Below are 22,421 nucleotides of genomic sequence, written 5' to 3' on the forward strand. Positions count from 1 at the left end.
ATATATATATACGCGCACACACACACATATATATAAACGTATTCTCCGTTGAGATATTGCAGCCGCTGCTGTGTCCAGACCCAGGAGCCTTAGCACTGTGCTGTGATGTCACTCAATACCACTGACATCACTAGGTGTAAACAACATCTCTCCTTTGCTGTGTATGTGACTATGGAGCTGTTTGGTGATGTCGTCTATTATGGCCTTCATAGAAGCAACAGGAGATTGTTGCATCCATCTAGAACCCTCAGAACTACAGTGCTATGATGTCACTCACTTCCACAGGCCTTGCAGAGTGTAAACAACAACAACCCAGCTTTGTTGTGTATGTAACCATAGGGATTTGTGATGTCACCTAGAACCTTCACAGCAGCGACAGCTTTATGAGGAGCATCAGCACTGCTCTGCCTGAGCAGAACCATCACCGCCATAGGTTGTCAAATAACCCGGATTTAACCCACACAGGTAAGTCCAATGGGGTGCAGGCATGTCCTCTATGCTTACAGCTTCCCGTGGGTGTTGGTTTGATACCGTTTGGGGACAGCCAAGGAGGCATCTGCAGGCAACAAAGGTAGGTGTGTGCTTGTGTGTGTGTTTCCTATGCAGATCCTAAGCCCAGTGTCACATGCAAGTAGGAGGAGTAAGAAGGGTTCCTGGCAAATCCGGGTTATGGATTGCATTTAAAAAGGCCCCGTGGGAGTGCAATGGGCCCCTGTCTTGCTGCTTAGCAATAATGGTATGGGTTTAGGTTCTGCTGTGTGTACTGGTGGTTGACTGCCCCCCAGCCCAGAGTGTGCATGGAAAATTGTCTGGCAGCCTCCCTGACAGCAAGCAGTGATAGTGCCCATGAAGGGGACCTTGTTGGGCCCGCCCCTTTCACGGTTATCGCTTCTCGGCCTTTTGGCTAAGATCAAGTGTAGTATCTGTTCTTATCAGTTTAATATCTGATACGTCCCCTATCTGGGGACCATATATTAAATGGATTTTTGAGAACGGGGGCCGATTTCGAAGCTTGCTTCCGTCGCCCTATGCATTGACCCGATATGGCAGTATCTTCGGGTACAGTGCACCACCCCCTTACAGGGTTAAAAAGAAAGATTCCTACTTTCATTGCTACCTGCTTGCTGGCTAGCCAGCTAGCCAGCCCTGTGGGCCTTGCTGCTGCAGCCAAAAAACAAAAGGTGGTGCTGCTGCTGCTGCTGCTTCTGCTGCTTCTGCTTGTGTCTGGCCGCTGTTGGAGCGTCCAGGCACAGGACTTCTGCTGCTGCTGACTAAATGGCCTCCTTAATTGGATCATTTGAGTAGCCAGCACACCTGTGCAGGTAGGGCATGACATGATAGGCAGCTGCCTTGATAGCGGGTGGGTGCTGAATGTTCCTAATTGACAAAATAAGATTAATGCTTATGAAGAAATATAAAATCTCATCCCTTCCCCAATATCGCGCCACACCCCTACCCCTTAATTCCCTGGTTGAACTTGATGGACATATGTCTTTTTTCGACCGTACTAACTATGTAACTATGTAACATAACATGGGGGGGGGGTCTCCTGGCTGTTCACACAGGTGTGTCATTGCTGTACATTGACCATGCATTGCTTCTGTGGTATTGCAAAGGCAAAGACAAATGCTTCCAGCCATCCATTGCACTAATGGATTGGTCATCAGCTGGCTGTCTATGTCCCGCATCAATATAGACCAAAGTACAGAGGGTTAGGCTATGCTATTGTGCACCTACCTGATGCATCAGAAGGTGCGAGGCCCTTGCTAAATTCTGTGCACAGACTTTGAGATCTATACTTTAGACTGTATCTAAACCTGCTCCAACATGGACTGACATTCTGGCCTACTTTCAGCCGATGCGACTTGTCTGTCGCTGAACAGTCGCTTTTTATGTATTCAGCACCTATGTATAATGTTGTAAAAATGCTCTAGAAGCTAAAGTCGCAGAAATGTCACACATATTTGGCCTGCAACTTTCTGTGCGACAAATTCAGACAGGAAAAATCAGTATAAATCCTTAGAAAATTATCCCCCAGTGTCTCCATCTGCTGGCGGTATTGAATAAGCATTGCTGCACTGATGGGGTATGCATTAGACGAAAAAAAAGAAGAAAAAGAAGAATAATACGCCCAGAAAAGAGGCGAAAAGGAGAAAAACGTAAAAAAACGTGAAAAAAAAGTAAGAGGAAGAGAAGGGAAAAAAAGGTGGAAATGGGTTTAAAAGTGATTTCGGCGGAGAAATATATATATATATATATATATATATATATATATATATATATACGCGCACACACACACATATATATAAACGTATTCTCCGTTGAGATATTGCAGCCGCTGCTGTGTCCAGGCCCAGGAGCCTTAGCACTGTGCTGTGATGTCACTCAATACCACTGACATCACTAGGTGTAAACAACATCTCTCCTTTGCTGTGTATGTGACTATGGAGCTGTTTGGTGATGTCGTCTATTATGGCCTTCATAGAAGCAACAGGAGATTGTTGCATCCATCTAGAACCCTCAGAACTACAGTGCTATGATGTCACTCACTTCCACAGGCCTTGCAGAGTGTAAACAACAACAACCCAGCTTTGTTGTGTATGTAACCATAGGGATTTGTGATGTCACCTAGAACCTTCACAGCAGCGACAGCTTTATGAGGAGCATCAGCACTGCTCTGCCTGAGCAGAACCATCACCGCCATAGGTTGTCAAATAACCCGGATTTAACCCACACAGGTAAGTCCAATGGGGTGCAGGCATGTCCTCTATGCTTACAGCTTCCCGTGGGTGTTGGTTTGATACCGTTTGGGGACAGCCAAGGAGGCATCTGCAGGCAACAAAGGTAGGTGTGTGCTTGTGTGTGTGTTTCCTATGCAGATCCTAAGCCCAGTGTCACATGCAAGTAGGAGGAGTAAGAAGGGTTCCTGGCAAATCCGGGTTATGGATTGCATTTAAAAAGGCCCCGTGGGAGTGCAATGGGCCCCTGTCTTGCTGCTTAGCAATAATGGTATGGGTTTAGGTTCTGCTGTGTGTACTGGTGGTTGACTGCCCCCCAGCCCAGAGTGTGCATGGAAAATTGTCTGGCAGCCTCCCTGACAGCAAGCAGTGATAGTGCCCATGAAGGGGACCTTGTTGGGCCCGCCCCTTTCACGGTTATCGCTTCTCGGCCTTTTGGCTAAGATCAAGTGTAGTATCTGTTCTTATCAGTTTAATATCTGATACGTCCCCTATCTGGGGACCATATATTAAATGGATTTTTGAGAACGGGGGCCGATTTCGAAGCTTGCTTCCGTCGCCCTATGCATTGACCCGATATGGCAGTATCTTCGGGTACAGTGCACCACCCCCTTACAGGGTTAAAAAGAAAGATTCCTACTTTCATTGCTACCTGCTTGCTGGCTAGCCAGCTAGCCAGCCCTGTGGGCCTTGCTGCTGCAGCCAAAAAACAAAAGGTGGTGCTGCTGCTGCTGCTGCTTCTGCTGCTTCTGCTTGTGTCTGGCCGCTGTTGGAGCGTCCAGGCACAGGAGCTTCTGCTGCTGCTGACTAAATGGCCTCCTTAATTGGATCATTTGAGTAGCCAGCACACCTGTGCAGGTAGGGCATGACATGATAGGCAGCTGCCTTGATAGCGGGTGGGTGCTGAATGTTCCTAATTGACAAAATAAGATTAATGCTTATGAAGAAATATAAAATCTCATCCCTTCCCCAATATCGCGCCACACCCCTACCCCTTAATTCCCTGGTTGAACTTGATGGACATATGTCTTTTTTCGACCGTACTAACTATGTAACTATGTAACATAACATGGGGGGGGGGGGGGGGTCTCCTGGCTGTTCACACAGGTGTGTCATTGCTGTACATTGACCATGCATTGCTTCTGTGGTATTGCAAAGGCAAAGACAAATGCTTCCAGCCATCCATTGCACTAATGGATTGGTCATCAGCTGGCTGTCTATGTCCCGCATCAATATAGACCAAAGTACAGAGGGTTAGGCTATGCTATTGTGCACCTACCTGATGCATCAGAAGGTGCGAGGCCCTTGCTAAATTCTGTGCACAGACTTTGAGATCTATACTTTAGACTGTATCTAAACCTGCTCCAACATGGACTGACATTCTGGCCTACTTTCAGCCGATGCGACTTGTCTGTCGCTGAACAGTCGCTTTTTATGTATTCAGCACGTATAATGTTGTAAAAATGCTCTAGAAGCTAAAGTCGCAGAAATGTCACACATATTTGGCCTGCAACTTTCTGTGCGACAAATTCAGACAGGAAAAATCAGTATAAATCCTTAGAAAATTATCCCCCAGTGTCTCCATCTGCTGGCGGTATTGAATAAGCATTGCTGCACTGATGGGGTATGCATTAGACGAAAAAAAAGAAAGAAGAAAAAGAAGAATAATACGCCCAGAAAAGAGGCGAAAAGGAGAAAAACGTAAAAAAACGTGAAAAAAAAGTAAGAGGAAGAGAAGGGAAAAAAAGGTGGAAATGGGTTTAAAAGTGATTTCGGCGGAGAAATATATATATATATATATATATATATATATATATATATATATATACGCGCACACACACACATATATATAAACGTATTCTCCGTTGAGATATTGCAGCCGCTGCTGTGTCCAGGCCCAGGAGCCTTAGCACTGTGCTGTGATGTCACTCAATACCACTGACATCACTAGGTGTAAACAACATCTCTCCTTTGCTGTGTATGTGACTATGGAGCTGTTTGGTGATGTCGTCTATTATGGCCTTCATAGAAGCAACAGGAGATTGTTGCATCCATCTAGAACCCTCAGAACTACAGTGCTATGATGTCACTCACTTCCACAGGCCTTGCAGAGTGTAAACAACAACAACCCAGCTTTGTTGTGTATGTAACCATAGGGATTTGTGATGTCACCTAGAACCTTCACAGCAGCGACAGCTTTATGAGGAGCATCAGCACTGCTCTGCCTGAGCAGAACCATCACCGCCATAGGTTGTCAAATAACCCGGATTTAACCCACACAGGTAAGTCCAATGGGGTGCAGGCATGTCCTCTATGCTTACAGCTTCCCGTGGGTGTTGGTTTGATACCGTTTGGGGACAGCCAAGGAGGCATCTGCAGGCAACAAAGGTAGGTGTGTGCTTGTGTGTGTGTTTCCTATGCAGATCCTAAGCCCAGTGTCACATGCAAGTAGGAGGAGTAAGAAGGGTTCCTGGCAAATCCGGGTTATGGATTGCATTTAAAAAGGCCCCGTGGGAGTGCAATGGGCCCCTGTCTTGCTGCTTAGCAATAATGGTATGGGTTTAGGTTCTGCTGTGTGTACTGGTGGTTGACTGCCCCCCAGCCCAGAGTGTGCATGGAAAATTGTCTGGCAGCCTCCCTGACAGCAAGCAGTGATAGTGCCCATGAAGGGGACCTTGTTGGGCCCGCCCCTTTCACGGTTATCGCTTCTCGGCCTTTTGGCTAAGATCAAGTGTAGTATCTGTTCTTATCAGTTTAATATCTGATACGTCCCCTATCTGGGGACCATATATTAAATGGATTTTTGAGAACGGGGGCCGATTTCGAAGCTTGCTTCCGTCGCCCTATGCATTGACCCGATATGGCAGTATCTTCGGGTACAGTGCACCACCCCCTTACAGGGTTAAAAAGAAAGATTCCTACTTTCATTGCTACCTGCTTGCTGGCTAGCCAGCTAGCCAGCCCTGTGGGCCTTGCTGCTGCAGCCAAAAAACAAAAGGTGGTGCTGCTGCTGCTGCTTCTGCTGCTTCTGCTTGTGTCTGGCCGCTGTTGGAGCGTCCAGGCACAGGACTTCTGCTGCTGCTGACTAAATGGCCTCCTTAATTGGATCATTTGAGTAGCCAGCACACCTGTGCAGGTAGGGCATGACATGATAGGCAGCTGCCTTGATAGCGGGTGGGTGCTGAATGTTCCTAATTGACAAAATAAGATTAATGCTTATGAAGAAATATAAAATCTCATCCCTTCCCCAATATCGCGCCACACCCCTACCCCTTAATTCCCTGGTTGAACTTGATGGACATATGTCTTTTTTCGACCGTACTAACTATGTAACTATGTAACATAACATGGGGGGGGGGGGGTCTCCTGGCTGTTCACACAGGTGTGTCATTGCTGTACATTGACCATGCATTGCTTCTGTGGTATTGCAAAGGCAAAGACAAATGCTTCCAGCCATCCATTGCACTAATGGATTGGTCATCAGCTGGCTGTCTATGTCCCGCATCAATATAGACCAAAGTACAGAGGGTTAGGCTATGCTATTGTGCACCTACCTGATGCATCAGAAGGTGCAAGGCCCTTGCTAAATTCTGTGCACAGACTTTGAGATCTATACTTTAGACTGTATCTAAACCTGCTCCAACATGGACTGACATTCTGGCCTACTTTCAGCCGATGCGACTTGTCTGTCGCTGAACAGTCGCTTTTTATGTATTCAGCACCTATGTATAATGTTGTAAAAATGCTCTAGAAGCTAAAGTCGCAGAAATGTCACACATATTTGGCCTGCAACTTTCTGTGCGACAAATTCAGACAGGAAAAATCAGTATAAATCCTTAGAAAATTATCCCCCAGTGTCTCCATCTGCTGGCGGTATTGAATAAGCATTGCTGCACTGATGGGGTATGCATTAGACGAAAAAAAAGAAGAAAAAGAAGAATAATACGCCCAGAAAAGAGGCGAAAAGGAGAAAAACGTAAAAAAACGTGAAAAAAAAGTAAGAGGAAGAGAAGGGAAAAAAAGGTGGAAATGGGTTTAAAAGTGATTTCGGCGGAGAAATATATATATATATATATATATATATATATATATATATATATATACGCGCACACACACACATATATATAAACGTATTCTCCGTTGAGATATTGCAGCCGCTGCTGTGTCCAGGCCCAGGAGCCTTAGCACTGTGCTGTGATGTCACTCAATACCACTGACATCACTAGGTGTAAACAACATCTCTCCTTTGCTGTGTATGTGACTATGGAGCTGTTTGGTGATGTCGTCTATTATGGCCTTCATAGAAGCAACAGGAGATTGTTGCATCCATCTAGAACCCTCAGAACTACAGTGCTATGATGTCACTCACTTCCACAGGCCTTGCAGAGTGTAAACAACAACAACCCAGCTTTGTTGTGTATGTAACCATAGGGATTTGTGATGTCACCTAGAACCTTCACAGCAGCGACAGCTTTATGAGGAGCATCAGCACTGCTCTGCCTGAGCAGAACCATCACCGCCATAGGTTGTCAAATAACCCGGATTTAACCCACACAGGTAAGTCCAATGGGGTGCAGGCATGTCCTCTATGCTTACAGCTTCCCGTGGGTGTTGGTTTGATACCGTTTGGGGACAGCCAAGGAGGCATCTGCAGGCAACAAAGGTAGGTGTGTGCTTGTGTGTGTGTTTCCTATGCAGATCCTAAGCCCAGTGTCACATGCAAGTAGGAGGAGTAAGAAGGGTTCCTGGCAAATCCGGGTTATGGATTGCATTTAAAAAGGCCCCGTGGGAGTGCAATGGGCCCCTGTCTTGCTGCTTAGCAATAATGGTATGGGTTTAGGTTCTGCTGTGTGTACTGGTGGTTGACTGCCCCCCAGCCCAGAGTGTGCATGGAAAATTGTCTGGCAGCCTCCCTGACAGCAAGCAGTGATAGTGCCCATGAAGGGGACCTTGTTGGGCCCGCCCCTTTCACGGTTATCGCTTCTCGGCCTTTTGGCTAAGATCAAGTGTAGTATCTGTTCTTATCAGTTTAATATCTGATACGTCCCCTATCTGGGGACCATATATTAAATGGATTTTTGAGAACGGGGGCCGATTTCGAAGCTTGCTTCCGTCGCCCTATGCATTGACCCGATATGGCAGTATCTTCGGGTACAGTGCACCACCCCCTTACAGGGTTAAAAAGAAAGATTCCTACTTTCATTGCTACCTGCTTGCTGGCTAGCCAGCTAGCCAGCCCTGTGGGCCTTGCTGCTGCAGCCAAAAAACAAAAGGTGGTGCTGCTGCTGCTGCTTCTGCTGCTTCTGCTTGTGTCTGGCCGCTGTTGGAGCGTCCAGGCACAGGACTTCTGCTGCTGCTGACTAAATGGCCTCCTTAATTGGATCATTTGAGTAGCCAGCACACCTGTGCAGGTAGGGCATGACATGATAGGCAGCTGCCTTGATAGCGGGTGGGTGCTGAATGTTCCTAATTGACAAAATAAGATTAATGCTTATGAAGAAATATAAAATCTCATCCCTTCCCCAATATCGCGCCACACCCCTACCCCTTAATTCCCTGGTTGAACTTGATGGACATATGTCTTTTTTCGACCGTACTAACTATGTAACTATGTAACATAACATGGGGGGGGGGGGGGGGTCTCCTGGCTGTTCACACAGGTGTGTCATTGCTGTACATTGACCATGCATTGCTTCTGTGGTATTGCAAAGGCAAAGACAAATGCTTCCAGCCATCCATTGCACTAATGGATTGGTCATCAGCTGGCTGTCTATGTCCCGCATCAATATAGACCAAAGTACAGAGGGTTAGGCTATGCTATTGTGCACCTACCTGATGCATCAGAAGGTGCGAGGCCCTTGCTAAATTCTGTGCACAGACTTTGAGATCTATACTTTAGACTGTATCTAAACCTGCTCCAACATGGACTGACATTCTGGCCTACTTTCAGCCGATGCGACTTGTCTGTCGCTGAACAGTCGCTTTTTATGTATTCAGCACCTATGTATAATGTTGTAAAAATGCTCTAGAAGCTAAAGTCGCAGAAATGTCACACATATTTGGCCTGCAACTTTCTGTGCGACAAATTCAGACAGGAAAAATCAGTATAAATCCTTAGAAAATTATCCCCCAGTGTCTCCATCTGCTGGCGGTATTGAATAAGCATTGCTGCACTGATGGGGTATGCATTAGACGAAAAAAAAGAAGAAAAAGAAGAATAATACGCCCAGAAAAGAGGCGAAAAGGAGAAAAACGTAAAAAAACGTGAAAAAAAAGTAAGAGGAAGAGAAGGGAAAAAAAGGTGGAAATGGGTTTAAAAGTGATTTCGGCGGAGAAATATATATATATATATATATATATATATATATATATATATATACGCGCACACACACACATATATATAAACGTATTCTCCGTTGAGATATTGCAGCCGCTGCTGTGTCCAGGCCCAGGAGCCTTAGCACTGTGCTGTGATGTCACTCAATACCACTGACATCACTAGGTGTAAACAACATCTCTCCTTTGCTGTGTATGTGACTATGGAGCTGTTTGGTGATGTCGTCTATTATGGCCTTCATAGAAGCAACAGGAGATTGTTGCATCCATCTAGAACCCTCAGAACTACAGTGCTATGATGTCACTCACTTCCACAGGCCTTGCAGAGTGTAAACAACAACAACCCAGCTTTGTTGTGTATGTAACCATAGGGATTTGTGATGTCACCTAGAACCTTCACAGCAGCGACAGCTTTATGAGGAGCATCAGCACTGCTCTGCCTGAGCAGAACCATCACCGCCATAGGTTGTCAAATAACCCGGATTTAACCCACACAGGTAAGTCCAATGGGGTGCAGGCATGTCCTCTATGCTTACAGCTTCCCGTGGGTGTTGGTTTGATACCGTTTGGGGACAGCCAAGGAGGCATCTGCAGGCAACAAAGGTAGGTGTGTGCTTGTGTGTGTGTTTCCTATGCAGATCCTAAGCCCAGTGTCACATGCAAGTAGGAGGAGTAAGAAGGGTTCCTGGCAAATCCGGGTTATGGATTGCATTTAAAAAGGCCCCGTGGGAGTGCAATGGGCCCCTGTCTTGCTGCTTAGCAATAATGGTATGGGTTTAGGTTCTGCTGTGTGTACTGGTGGTTGACTGCCCCCCAGCCCAGAGTGTGCATGGAAAATTGTCTGGCAGCCTCCCTGACAGCAAGCAGTGATAGTGCCCATGAAGGGGACCTTGTTGGGCCCGCCCCTTTCACGGTTATCGCTTCTCGGCCTTTTGGCTAAGATCAAGTGTAGTATCTGTTCTTATCAGTTTAATATCTGATACGTCCCCTATCTGGGGACCATATATTAAATGGATTTTTGAGAACGGGGGCCGATTTCGAAGCTTGCTTCCGTCGCCCTATGCATTGACCCGATATGGCAGTATCTTCGGGTACAGTGCACCACCCCCTTACAGGGTTAAAAAGAAAGATTCCTACTTTCATTGCTACCTGCTTGCTGGCTAGCCAGCTAGCCAGCCCTGTGGGCCTTGCTGCTGCAGCCAAAAAACAAAAGGTGGTGCTGCTGCTGCTGCTTCTGCTGCTTCTGCTTGTGTCTGGCCGCTGTTGGAGCGTCCAGGCACAGGACTTCTGCTGCTGCTGACTAAATGGCCTCCTTAATTGGATCATTTGAGTAGCCAGCACACCTGTGCAGGTAGGGCATGACATGATAGGCAGCTGCCTTGATAGCGGGTGGGTGCTGAATGTTCCTAATTGACAAAATAAGATTAATGCTTATGAAGAAATATAAAATCTCATCCCTTCCCCAATATCGCGCCACACCCCTACCCCTTAATTCCCTGGTTGAACTTGATGGACATATGTCTTTTTTCGACCGTACTAACTATGTAACTATGTAACATAACATGGGGGGGGGGGGGGGGTCTCCTGGCTGTTCACACAGGTGTGTCATTGCTGTACATTGACCATGCATTGCTTCTGTGGTATTGCAAAGGCAAAGACAAATGCTTCCAGCCATCCATTGCACTAATGGATTGGTCATCAGCTGGCTGTCTATGTCCCGCATCAATATAGACCAAAGTACAGAGGGTTAGGCTATGCTATTGTGCACCTACCTGATGCATCAGAAGGTGCGAGGCCCTTGCTAAATTCTGTGCACAGACTTTGAGATCTATACTTTAGACTGTATCTAAACCTGCTCCAACATGGACTGACATTCTGGCCTACTTTCAGCCGATGCGACTTGTCTGTCGCTGAACAGTCGCTTTTTATGTATTCAGCACCTATGTATAATGTTGTAAAAATGCTCTAGAAGCTAAAGTCGCAGAAATGTCACACATATTTGGCCTGCAACTTTCTGTGCGACAAATTCAGACAGGAAAAATCAGTATAAATCCTTAGAAAATTATCCCCCAGTGTCTCCATCTGCTGGCGGTATTGAATAAGCATTGCTGCACTGATGGGGTATGCATTAGACGAAAAAAAAGAAGAAAAAGAAGAATAATACGCCCAGAAAAGAGGCGAAAAGGAGAAAAACGTAAAAAAACGTGAAAAAAAAGTAAGAGGAAGAGAAGGGAAAAAAAGGTGGAAATGGGTTTAAAAGTGATTTCGGCGGAGAAATATATATATATATATATATATATATATATATATATATATATACGCGCACACACACACATATATATAAACGTATTCTCCGTTGAGATATTGCAGCCGCTGCTGTGTCCAGGCCCAGGAGCCTTAGCACTGTGCTGTGATGTCACTCAATACCACTGACATCACTAGGTGTAAACAACATCTCTCCTTTGCTGTGTATGTGACTATGGAGCTGTTTGGTGATGTCGTCTATTATGGCCTTCATAGAAGCAACAGGAGATTGTTGCATCCATCTAGAACCCTCAGAACTACAGTGCTATGATGTCACTCACTTCCACAGGCCTTGCAGAGTGTAAACAACAACAACCCAGCTTTGTTGTGTATGTAACCATAGGGATTTGTGATGTCACCTAGAACCTTCACAGCAGCGACAGCTTTATGAGGAGCATCAGCACTGCTCTGCCTGAGCAGAACCATCACCGCCATAGGTTGTCAAATAACCCGGATTTAACCCACACAGGTAAGTCCAATGGGGTGCAGGCATGTCCTCTATGCTTACAGCTTCCCGTGGGTGTTGGTTTGATACCGTTTGGGGACAGCCAAGGAGGCATCTGCAGGCAACAAAGGTAGGTGTGTGCTTGTGTGTGTGTTTCCTATGCAGATCCTAAGCCCAGTGTCACATGCAAGTAGGAGGAGTAAGAAGGGTTCCTGGCAAATCCGGGTTATGGATTGCATTTAAAAAGGCCCCGTGGGAGTGCAATGGGCCCCTGTCTTGCTGCTTAGCAATAATGGTATGGGTTTAGGTTCTGCTGTGTGTACTGGTGGTTGACTGCCCCCCAGCCCAGAGTGTGCATGGAAAATTGTCTGGCAGCCTCCCTGACAGCAAGCAGTGATAGTGCCCATGAAGGGGACCTTGTTGGGCCCGCCCCTTTCACGGTTATCGCTTCTCGGCCTTTTGGCTAAGATCAAGTGTAGTATCTGTTCTTATCAGTTTAATATCTGATACGTCCCCTATCTGGGGACCATATATTAAATGGATTTTTGAGAACGGGGGCCGATTTCGAAGCTTGCTTCCGTCGCCCTATGCATTGACCCGATATGGCAGTATCTTCGGGTACAGTGCACCACCCCCTTACAGGGTTAAAAAGAAAGATTCCTACTTTCATTGCTACCTGCTTGCTGGCTAGCCAGCTAGCCAGCCCTGTGGGCCTTGCTGCTGCAGCCAAAAAACAAAAGGTGGTGCTGCTGCTGCTGCTTCTGCTGCTTCTGCTTGTGTCTGGCCGCTGTTGGAGCGTCCAGGCACAGGACTTCTGCTGCTGCTGACTAAATGGCCTCCTTAATTGGATCATTTGAGTAGCCAGCACACCTGTGCAGGTAGGGCATGACATGATAGGCAGCTGCCTTGATAGCGGGTGGGTGCTGAATGTTCCTAATTGACAAAATAAGATTAATGCTTATGAAGAAATATAAAATCTCATCCCTTCCCCAATATCGCGCCACACCCCTACCCCTTAATTCCCTGGTTGAACTTGATGGACATATGTCTTTTTTCGACCGTACTAACTATGTAACTATGTAACATAACATGGGGGGGGGGGGGGTCTCCTGGCTGTTCACACAGGTGTGTCATTGCTGTACATTGACCATGCATTGCTTCTGTGGTATTGCAAAGGCAAAGACAAATGCTTCCAGCCATCCATTGCACTAATGGATTGGTCATCAGCTGGCTGTCTATGTCCCGCATCAATATAGACCAAAGTACAGAGGGTTAGGCTATGCTATTGTGCACCTACCTGATGCATCAGAAGGTGCGAGGCCCTTGCTAAATTCTGTGCACAGACTTTGAGATCTATACTTTAGACTGTATCTAAACCTGCTCCAACATGGACTGACATTCTGGCCTACTTTCAGCCGATGCGACTTGTCTGTCGCTGAACAGTCGCTTTTTATGTATTCAGCACCTATGTATAATGTTGTAAAAATGCTCTAGAAGCTAAAGTCGCAGAAATGTCACACATATTTGGCCTGCAACTTTCTGTGCGACAAATTCAGACAGGAAAAATCAGTATAAATCCTTAGAAAATTATCCCCCAGTGTCTCCATCTGCTGGCGGTATTGAATAAGCATTGCTGCACTGATGGGGTATGCATTAGACGAAAAAAAAGAAGAAAAAGAAGAATAATACGCCCAGAAAAGAGGCGAAAAGGAGAAAAACGTAAAAAAACGTGAAAAAAAAGTAAGAGGAAGAGAAGGGAAAAAAAGGTGGAAATGGGTTTAAAAGTGATTTCGGCGGAGAAATATATATATATATATATATATATATATATATATATATATATATATACGCGCACACACACACATATATATAAACGTATTCTCCGTTGAGATATTGCAGCCGCTGCTGTGTCCAGGCCCAGGAGCCTTAGCACTGTGCTGTGATGTCACTCAATACCACTGACATCACTAGGTGTAAACAACATCTCTCCTTTGCTGTGTATGTGACTATGGAGCTGTTTGGTGATGTCGTCTATTATGGCCTTCATAGAAGCAACAGGAGATTGTTGCATCCATCTAGAACCCTCAGAACTACAGTGCTATGATGTCACTCACTTCCACAGGCCTTGCAGAGTGTAAACAACAACAACCCAGCTTTGTTGTGTATGTAACCATAGGGATTTGTGATGTCACCTAGAACCTTCACAGCAGCGACAGCTTTATGAGGAGCATCAGCACTGCTCTGCCTGAGCAGAACCATCACCGCCATAGGTTGTCAAATAACCCGGATTTAACCCACACAGGTAAGTCCAATGGGGTGCAGGCATGTCCTCTATGCTTACAGCTTCCCGTGGGTGTTGGTTTGATACCGTTTGGGGACAGCCAAGGAGGCATCTGCAGGCAACAAAGGTAGGTGTGTGCTTGTGTGTGTGTTTCCTATGCAGATCCTAAGCCCAGTGTCACATGCAAGTAGGAGGAGTAAGAAGGGTTCCTGGCAAATCCGGGTTATGGATTGCATTTAAAAAGGCCCCGTGGGAGTGCAATGGGCCCCTGTCTTGCTGCTTAGCAATAATGGTATGGGTTTAGGTTCTGCTGTGTGTACTGGTGGTTGACTGCCCCCCAGCCCAGAGTGTGCATGGAAAATTGTCTGGCAGCCTCCCTGACAGCAAGCAGTGATAGTGCCCATGAAGGGGACCTTGTTGGGCCCGCCCCTTTCACGGTTATCGCTTCTCGGCCTTTTGGCTAAGATCAAGTGTAGTATCTGTTCTTATCAGTTTAATATCTGATACGTCCCCCATCTGGGGACCATATATTAAATGGATTTTTGAGAACGGGGGCCGATTTCGAAGCTTGCTTCCGTCGCCCTATGCATTGACCCGATATGGCAGTATCTTCGGGTACAGTGCACCACCCCCTTACAGGGTTAAAAAGAAAGATTCCTACTTTCATTGCTACCTGCTTGCTGGCTAGCCAGCTAGCCAGCCCTGTGGGCCTTGCTGCTGCAGCCAAAAAACAAAAGGTGGTGCTGCTGCTGCTGCTTCTGCTGCTTCTGCTTGTGTCTGGCCGCTGTTGGAGCGTCCAGGCACAGGACTTCTGCTGCTGCTGACTAAATGGCCTCCTTAATTGGATCATTTGAGTAGCCAGCACACCTGTGCAGGTAGGGCATGACATGATAGGCAGCTGCCTTGATAGCGGGTGGGTGCTGAATGTTCCTAATTGACAAAATAAGATTAATGCTTATGAAGAAATATAAAATCTCATCCCTTCCCCAATATCGCGCCACACCCCTACCCCTTAATTCCCTGGTTGAACTTGATGGACATATGTCTTTTTTCGACCGTACTAACTATGTAACTATGTAACATAACATGGGGGGGGGGGGGGGGGTCTCCTGGCTGTTCACACAGGTGTGTCATTGCTGTACATTGACCATGCATTGCTTCTGTGGTATTGCAAAGGCAAAGACAAATGCTTCCAGCCATCCATTGCACTAATGGATTGGTCATCAGCTGGCTGTCTATGTCCCGCATCAATATAGACCAAAGTACAGAGGGTTAGGCTATGCTATTGTGCACCTACCTGATGCATCAGAAGGTGCGAGGCCCTTGCTAAATTCTGTGCACAGACTTTGAGATCTATACTTTAGACTGTATCTAAACCTGCTCCAACATGGACTGACATTCTGGCCTACTTTCAGCCGATGCGACTTGTCTGTCGCTGAACAGTCGCTTTTTATGTATTCAGCACCTATGTATAATGTTGTAAAAATGCTCTAGAAGCTAAAGTCGCAGAAATGTCACACATATTTGGCCTGCAACTTTCTGTGCGACAAATTCAGACAGGAAAAATCAGTATAAATCCTTAGAAAATTATCCCCCAGTGTCTCCATCTGCTGGCGGTATTGAATAAGCATTGCTGCACTGATGGGGTATGCATTAGACGAAAAAAAAGAAGAAAAAGAAGAATAATACGCCCAGAAAAGAGGCGAAAAGGAGAAAAACGTAAAAAAACGTGAAAAAAAAGTAAGAGGAAGAGAAGGGAAAAAAAGGTGGAAATGGGTTTAAAAGTGATTTCGGCGGAGAAATATATATATATATATATATATATATATATATATATATATATATATATATATATATACGCGCACACACACACATATATATAAACGTATTCTCCGTTGAGATATTGCAGCCGCTGCTGTGTCCAGGCCCAGGAGCCTTAGCACTGTGCTGTGATGTCACTCAATACCACTGACATCACTAGGTGTAAACAACATCTCTCCTTTGCTGTGTATGTGACTATGGAGCTGTTTGGTGATGTCGTCTATTACGGCCTTCATAGAAGCAACAGGAGATTGTTGCATCCATCTAGAACCCTCAGAACTACAGTGCTATGATGTCACTCACTTCCACAGGCCTTGCAGAGTGTAAACAACAACAACCCAGCTTTGTTGTGTATGTAACCATAGGGATTTGTGATGTCACCTAGAACCTTCACAGCAGCGACAGCTTTATGAGGAGCATCAGCACTGCTCTGCCTGAGCAGAACCATCACCGCCATAGGTTGTCAAATAACCCGGATTTAACCCACACAGGTAAGTCCAATGGGGTGCAGGCATGTCCTCTATGCTTACAGCTTCCCGTGGGTGTTGGTTTGATACCGTTTGGGGACAGCCAAGGAGGCATCTGCAGGCAACAAAGGTAGGTGTGTGCTTGTGTGTGTGTTTCCTATGCAGATCCTAAGCCCAGTGTCACATGCAAGTAGGAGGAGTAAGAAGGGTTCCTGGCAAATCCGGGTTATGGATTGCATTTAAAAAGGCCCCGTGGGAGTGCAATGGGCCCCTGTCTTGCTGCTTAGCAATAATGGTATGGGTTTAGGTTCTGCTGTGTGTACTGGTGGTTGACTGCCCCCCAGCCCAGAGTGTGCATGGAAAATTGTCTGGCAGCCTCCCTGACAGCAAGCAGTGATAGTGCCCATGAAGGGGACCTTGTTGGGCCCGCCCCTTTCACGGTTATCGCTTCTCGGCCTTTTGGCTAAGATCAAGTGTAGTATCTGTTCTTATCAGTTTAATATCTGATACGTCCCCTATCTGGGGACCATATATTAAATGGATTTTTGAGAACGGGGGCCGATTTCGAAGCTTGCTTCCGTCGCCCTATGCATTGACCCGATATGGCAGTATCTTCGGGTACAGTGCACCACCCCCTTACAGGGTTAAAAAGAAAGATTCCTACTTTCATTGCTACCTGCTTGCTGGCTAGCCAGCTAGCCAGCCCTGTGGGCCTTGCTGCTGCAGCCAAAAAACAAAAGGTGGTGCTGCTGCTGCTGCTTCTGCTGCTTCTGCTTGTGTCTGGCCGCTGTTGGAGCGTCCAGGCACAGGACTTCTGCTGCTGCTGACTAAATGGCCTCCTTAATTGGATCATTTGAGTAGCCAGCACACCTGTGCAGGTAGGGCATGACATGATAGGCAGCTGCCTTGATAGCGGGTGGGTGCTGAATGTTCCTAATTGACAAAATAAGATTAATGCTTATGAAGAAATATAAAATCTCATCCCTTCCCCAATATCGCGCCACACCCCTACCCCTTAATTCCCTGGTTGAACTTGATGGACATATGTCTTTTTTCGACCGTACTAACTATGTAACTATGTAACATAACATGGGGGGGGGGGGGGGGGGTCTCCTGGCTGTTCACACAGGTGTGTCATTGCTGTACATTGACCATGCATTGCTTCTGTGGTATTGCAAAGGCAAAGACAAATGCTTCCAGCCATCCATTGCACTAATGGATTGGTCATCAGCTGGCTGTCTATGTCCCGCATCAATATAGACCAAAGTACAGAGGGTTAGGCTATGCTATTGTGCACCTACCTGATGCATCAGAAGGTGCGAGGCCCTTGCTAAATTCTGTGCACAGACTTTGAGATCTATACTTTAGACTGTATCTAAACCTGCTCCAACATGGACTGACATTCTGGCCTACTTTCAGCCGATGCGACTTGTCTGTCGCTGAACAGTCGCTTTTTATGTATTCAGCACCTATGTATAATGTTGTAAAAATGCTCTAGAAGCTAAAGTCGCAGAAATGTCACACATATTTGGCCTGCAACTTTCTGTGCGACAAATTCAGACAGGAAAAATCAGTATAAATCCTTAGAAAATTATCCCCCAGTGTCTCCATCTGCTGGCGGTATTGAATAAGCATTGCTGCACTGATGGGGTATGCATTAGACGAAAAAAAAGAAGAAAAAGAAGAATAATACGCCCAGAAAAGAGGCGAAAAGGAGAAAAACGTAAAAAAACGTGAAAAAAAAGTAAGAGGAAGAGAAGGGAAAAAAAGGTGGAAATGGGTTTAAAAGTGATTTCGGCGGAGAAATATATATATATATATATATATATATATATATATATATATATACGCGCACACACACACACATATATATAAACGTATTCTCCGTTGAGATATTGCAGCCGCTGCTGTGTCCAGGCCCAGGAGCCTTAGCACTGTGCTGTGATGTCACTCAATACCACTGACATCACTAGGTGTAAACAACATCTCTCCTTTGCTGTGTATGTGACTATGGAGCTGTTTGGTGATGTCGTCTATTATGGCCTTCATAGAAGCAACAGGAGATTGTTGCATCCATCTAGAACCCTCAGAACTACAGTGCTATGATGTCACTCACTTCCACAGGCCTTGCAGAGTGTAAACAACAACAACCCAGCTTTGTTGTGTATGTAACCATAGGGATTTGTGATGTCACCTAGAACCTTCACAGCAGCGACAGCTTTATGAGGAGCATCAGCACTGCTCTGCCTGAGCAGAACCATCACCGCCATAGGTTGTCAAATAACCCGGATTTAACCCACACAGGTAAGTCCAATGGGGTGCAGGCATGTCCTCTATGCTTACAGCTTCCCGTGGGTGTTGGTTTGATACCGTTTGGGGACAGCCAAGGAGGCATCTGCAGGCAACAAAGGTAGGTGTGTGCTTGTGTGTGTGTTTCCTATGCAGATCCTAAGCCCAGTGTCACATGCAAGTAGGAGGAGTAAGAAGGGTTCCTGGCAAATCCGGGTTATGGATTGCATTTAAAAAGGCCCCGTGGGAGTGCAATGGGCCCCTGTCTTGCTGCTTAGCAATAATGGTATGGGTTTAGGTTCTGCTGTGTGTACTGGTGGTTGACTGCCCCCCAGCCCAGAGTGTGCATGGAAAATTGTCTGGCAGCCTCCCTGACAGCAAGCAGTGATAGTGCCCATGAAGGGGACCTTGTTGGGCCCGCCCCTTTCACGGTTATCGCTTCTCGGCCTTTTGGCTAAGATCAAGTGTAGTATCTGTTCTTATCAGTTTAATATCTGATACGTCCCCTATCTGGGGACCATATATTAAATGGATTTTTGAGAACGGGGGCCGATTTCGAAGCTTGCTTCCGTCGCCCTATGCATTGACCCGATATGGCAGTATCTTCGGGTACAGTGCACCACCCCCTTACAGGGTTAAAAAGAAAGATTCCTACTTTCATTGCTACCTGCTTGCTGGCTAGCCAGCTAGCCAGCCCTGTGGGCCTTGCTGCTGCAGCCAAAAAACAAAAGGTGGTGCTGCTGCTGCTGCTTCTGCTGCTTCTGCTGCTTCTGCTTGTGTCTGGCCGCTGTTGGAGCGTCCAGGCACAGGACTTCTGCTGCTGCTGACTAAATGGCCTCCTTAATTGGATCATTTGAGTAGCCAGCACACCTGTGCAGGTAGGGCATGACATGATAGGCAGCTGCCTTGATAGCGGGTGGGTGCTGAATGTTCCTAATTGACAAAATAAGATTAATGCTTATGAAGAAATATAAAATCTCATCCCTTCCCCAATATCGCGCCACACCCCTACCCCTTAATTCCCTGGTTGAACTTGATGGACATATGTCTTTTTTCGACCGTACTAACTATGTAACTATGTAACATAACATGGGGGGGGGGGGGGGGTCTCCTGGCTGTTCACACAGGTGTGTCATTGCTGTACATTGACCATGCATTGCTTCTGTGGTATTGCAAAGGCAAAGACAAATGCTTCCAGCCATCCATTGCACTAATGGATTGGTCATCAGCTGGCTGTCTATGTCCCGCATCAATATAGACCAAAGTACAGAGGGTTAGGCTATGCTATTGTGCACCTACCTGATGCATCAGAAGGTGCGAGGCCCTTGCTAAATTCTGTGCACAGACTTTGAGATCTATACTTTAGACTGTATCTAAACCTGCTCCAACATGGACTGACATTCTGGCCTACTTTCAGCCGATGCGACTTGTCTGTCGCTGAACAGTCGCTTTTTATGTATTCAGCACCTATGTATAATGTTGTAAAAATGCTCTAGAAGCTAAAGTCGCAGAAATGTCACACATATTTGGCCTGCAACTTTCTGTGCGACAAATTCAGACAGGAAAAATCAGTATAAATCCTTAGAAAATTATCCCCCAGTGTCTCCATCTGCTGGCGGTATTGAATAAGCATTGCTGCACTGATGGGGTATGCATTAGACGAAAAAAAAGAAGAAAAAGAAGAATAATACGCCCAGAAAAGAGGCGAAAAGGAGAAAAACGTAAAAAAACGTGAAAAAAAAGTAAGAGGAAGAGAAGGGAAAAAAAGGTGGAAATGGGTTTAAAAGTGATTTCGGCGGAGAATATATATATATATATATATATATATATATATATATATATATATACGCGCACACACACACATATATATAAACGTATTCTCCGTTGAGATATTGCAGCCGCTGCTGTGTCCAGGCCCAGGAGCCTTAGCACTGTGCTGTGATGTCACTCAATACCACTGACATCACTAGGTGTAAACAACATCTCTCCTTTGCTGTGTATGTGACTATGGAGCTGTTTGGTGATGTCGTCTATTATGGCCTTCATAGAAGCAACAGGAGATTGTTGCATCCATCTAGAACCCTCAGAACTACAGTGCTATGATGTCACTCACTTCCACAGGCCTTGCAGAGTGTAAACAACAACAACCCAGCTTTGTTGTGTATGTAACCATAGGGATTTGTGATGTCACCTAGAACCTTCACAGCAGCGACAGCTTTATGAGGAGCATCAGCACTGCTCTGCCTGAGCAGAACCATCACCGCCATAGGTTGTCAAATAACCCGGATTTAACCCACACAGGTAAGTCCAATGGGGTGCAGGCATGTCCTCTATGCTTACAGCTTCCCGTGGGTGTTGGTTTGATACCGTTTGGGGACAGCCAAGGAGGCATCTGCAGGCAACAAAGGTAGGTGTGTGCTTGTGTGTGTGTTTCCTATGCAGATCCTAAGCCCAGTGTCACATGCAAGTAGGAGGAGTAAGAAGGGTTCCTGGCAAATCCGGGTTATGGATTGCATTTAAAAAGGCCCCGTGGGAGTGCAATGGGCCCCTGTCTTGCTGCTTAGCAATAATGGTATGGGTTTAGGTTCTGCTGTGTGTACTGGTGGTTGACTGCCCCCCAGCCCAGAGTGTGCATGGAAAATTGTCTGGCAGCCTCCCTGACAGCAAGCAGTGATAGTGCCCATGAAGGGGACCTTGTTGGGCCCGCCCCTTTCACGGTTATCGCTTCTCGGCCTTTTGGCTAAGATCAAGTGTAGTATCTGTTCTTATCAGTTTAATATCTGATACGTCCCCTATCTGGGGACCATATATTAAATGGATTTTTGAGAACGGGGGCCGATTTCGAAGCTTGCTTCCGTCGCCCTATGCATTGACCCGATATGGCAGTATCTTCGGGTACAGTGCACCACCCCCTTACAGGGTTAAAAAGAAAGATTCCTACTTTCATTGCTACCTGCTTGCTGGCTAGCCAGCTAGCCAGCCCTGTGGGCCTTGCTGCTGCAGCCAAAAAACAAAAGGTGGTGCTGCTGCTGCTGCTTCTGCTGCTTCTGCTTGTGTCTGGCCGCTGTTGGAGCGTCCAGGCACAGGACTTCTGCTGCTGCTGACTAAATGGCCTCCTTAATTGGATCATTTGAGTAGCCAGCACACCTGTGCAGGTAGGGCATGACATGATAGGCAGCTGCCTTGATAGCGGGTGGGTGCTGAATGTTCCTAATTGACAAAATAAGATTAATGCTTATGAAGAAATATAAAATCTCATCCCTTCCCCAATATCGCGCCACACCCCTACCCCTTAATTCCCTGGTTGAACTTGATGGACATATGTCTTTTTTCGACCGTACTAACTATGTAACTATGTAACATAACATGGGGGGGGGGGGGGGGTCTCCTGGCTGTTCACACAGGTGTGTCATTGCTGTACATTGACCATGCATTGCTTCTGTGGTATTGCAAAGGCAAAGACAAATGCTTCCAGCCATCCATTGCACTAATGGATTGGTCATCAGCTGGCTGTCTATGTCCCGCATCAATATAGACCAAAGTACAGAGGGTTAGGCTATGCTATTGTGCACCTACCTGATGCATCAGAAGGTGCGAGGCCCTTGCTAAATTCTGTGCACAGACTTTGAGATCTATACTTTAGACTGTATCTAAACCTGCTCCAACATGGACTGACATTCTGGCCTACTTTCAGCCGATGCGACTTGTCTGTCGCTGAACAGTCGCTTTTTATGTATTCA

At 46.2% G+C, this 22,421-nt stretch overlaps 10 non-coding genes across 10 annotated transcripts; all 10 read left to right on the forward strand.

The window, feature by feature from the left end:
• The first annotated feature begins 884 nt into the window (after positions 1-884).
• LOC130310687 (U2 spliceosomal RNA) lies at positions 885-1,075 on the forward strand. The gene has a single exon (XR_008859176.1). It is a non-coding gene; the product is annotated as a U2 spliceosomal RNA (small nuclear RNA).
• A 2,082-nt stretch (positions 1,076-3,157) lies between these two features.
• LOC130310688 (U2 spliceosomal RNA) lies at positions 3,158-3,348 on the forward strand. The gene has a single exon (XR_008859177.1). It is a non-coding gene; the product is annotated as a U2 spliceosomal RNA (small nuclear RNA).
• A 2,091-nt stretch (positions 3,349-5,439) lies between these two features.
• On the forward strand, positions 5,440-5,630 carry LOC130310689 (U2 spliceosomal RNA). Its single transcript, XR_008859178.1, has one exon. It is a non-coding gene; the product is annotated as a U2 spliceosomal RNA (small nuclear RNA).
• Positions 5,631-7,714: 2,084 nt separating this feature from the next.
• LOC130310690 (U2 spliceosomal RNA) lies at positions 7,715-7,905 on the forward strand. The gene has a single exon (XR_008859179.1). It is a non-coding gene; the product is annotated as a U2 spliceosomal RNA (small nuclear RNA).
• A 2,085-nt stretch (positions 7,906-9,990) lies between these two features.
• Positions 9,991-10,181, forward strand: LOC130310691 (U2 spliceosomal RNA). Its single transcript, XR_008859180.1, has one exon. It is a non-coding gene; the product is annotated as a U2 spliceosomal RNA (small nuclear RNA).
• A 2,085-nt stretch (positions 10,182-12,266) lies between these two features.
• Positions 12,267-12,457, forward strand: LOC130310692 (U2 spliceosomal RNA). The gene has a single exon (XR_008859181.1). It is a non-coding gene; the product is annotated as a U2 spliceosomal RNA (small nuclear RNA).
• Positions 12,458-14,544: 2,087 nt separating this feature from the next.
• On the forward strand, positions 14,545-14,735 carry LOC130310701 (U2 spliceosomal RNA). Its single transcript, XR_008859189.1, has one exon. It is a non-coding gene; the product is annotated as a U2 spliceosomal RNA (small nuclear RNA).
• Positions 14,736-16,835: 2,100 nt separating this feature from the next.
• Positions 16,836-17,026, forward strand: LOC130310693 (U2 spliceosomal RNA). The gene has a single exon (XR_008859182.1). It is a non-coding gene; the product is annotated as a U2 spliceosomal RNA (small nuclear RNA).
• Positions 17,027-19,115: 2,089 nt separating this feature from the next.
• On the forward strand, positions 19,116-19,306 carry LOC130310695 (U2 spliceosomal RNA). Its single transcript, XR_008859184.1, has one exon. It is a non-coding gene; the product is annotated as a U2 spliceosomal RNA (small nuclear RNA).
• A 2,095-nt stretch (positions 19,307-21,401) lies between these two features.
• Positions 21,402-21,592, forward strand: LOC130310696 (U2 spliceosomal RNA). Its single transcript, XR_008859185.1, has one exon. It is a non-coding gene; the product is annotated as a U2 spliceosomal RNA (small nuclear RNA).
• Positions 21,593-22,421: the final 829 nt, after the last annotated feature.

The sequence above is a fragment of the Hyla sarda genome, unplaced genomic scaffold, assembly GCF_029499605.1.
Source record: "Hyla sarda isolate aHylSar1 unplaced genomic scaffold, aHylSar1.hap1 scaffold_1591, whole genome shotgun sequence".
NCBI classification, from domain to species: domain Eukaryota; kingdom Metazoa; phylum Chordata; class Amphibia; order Anura; family Hylidae; genus Hyla; species Hyla sarda.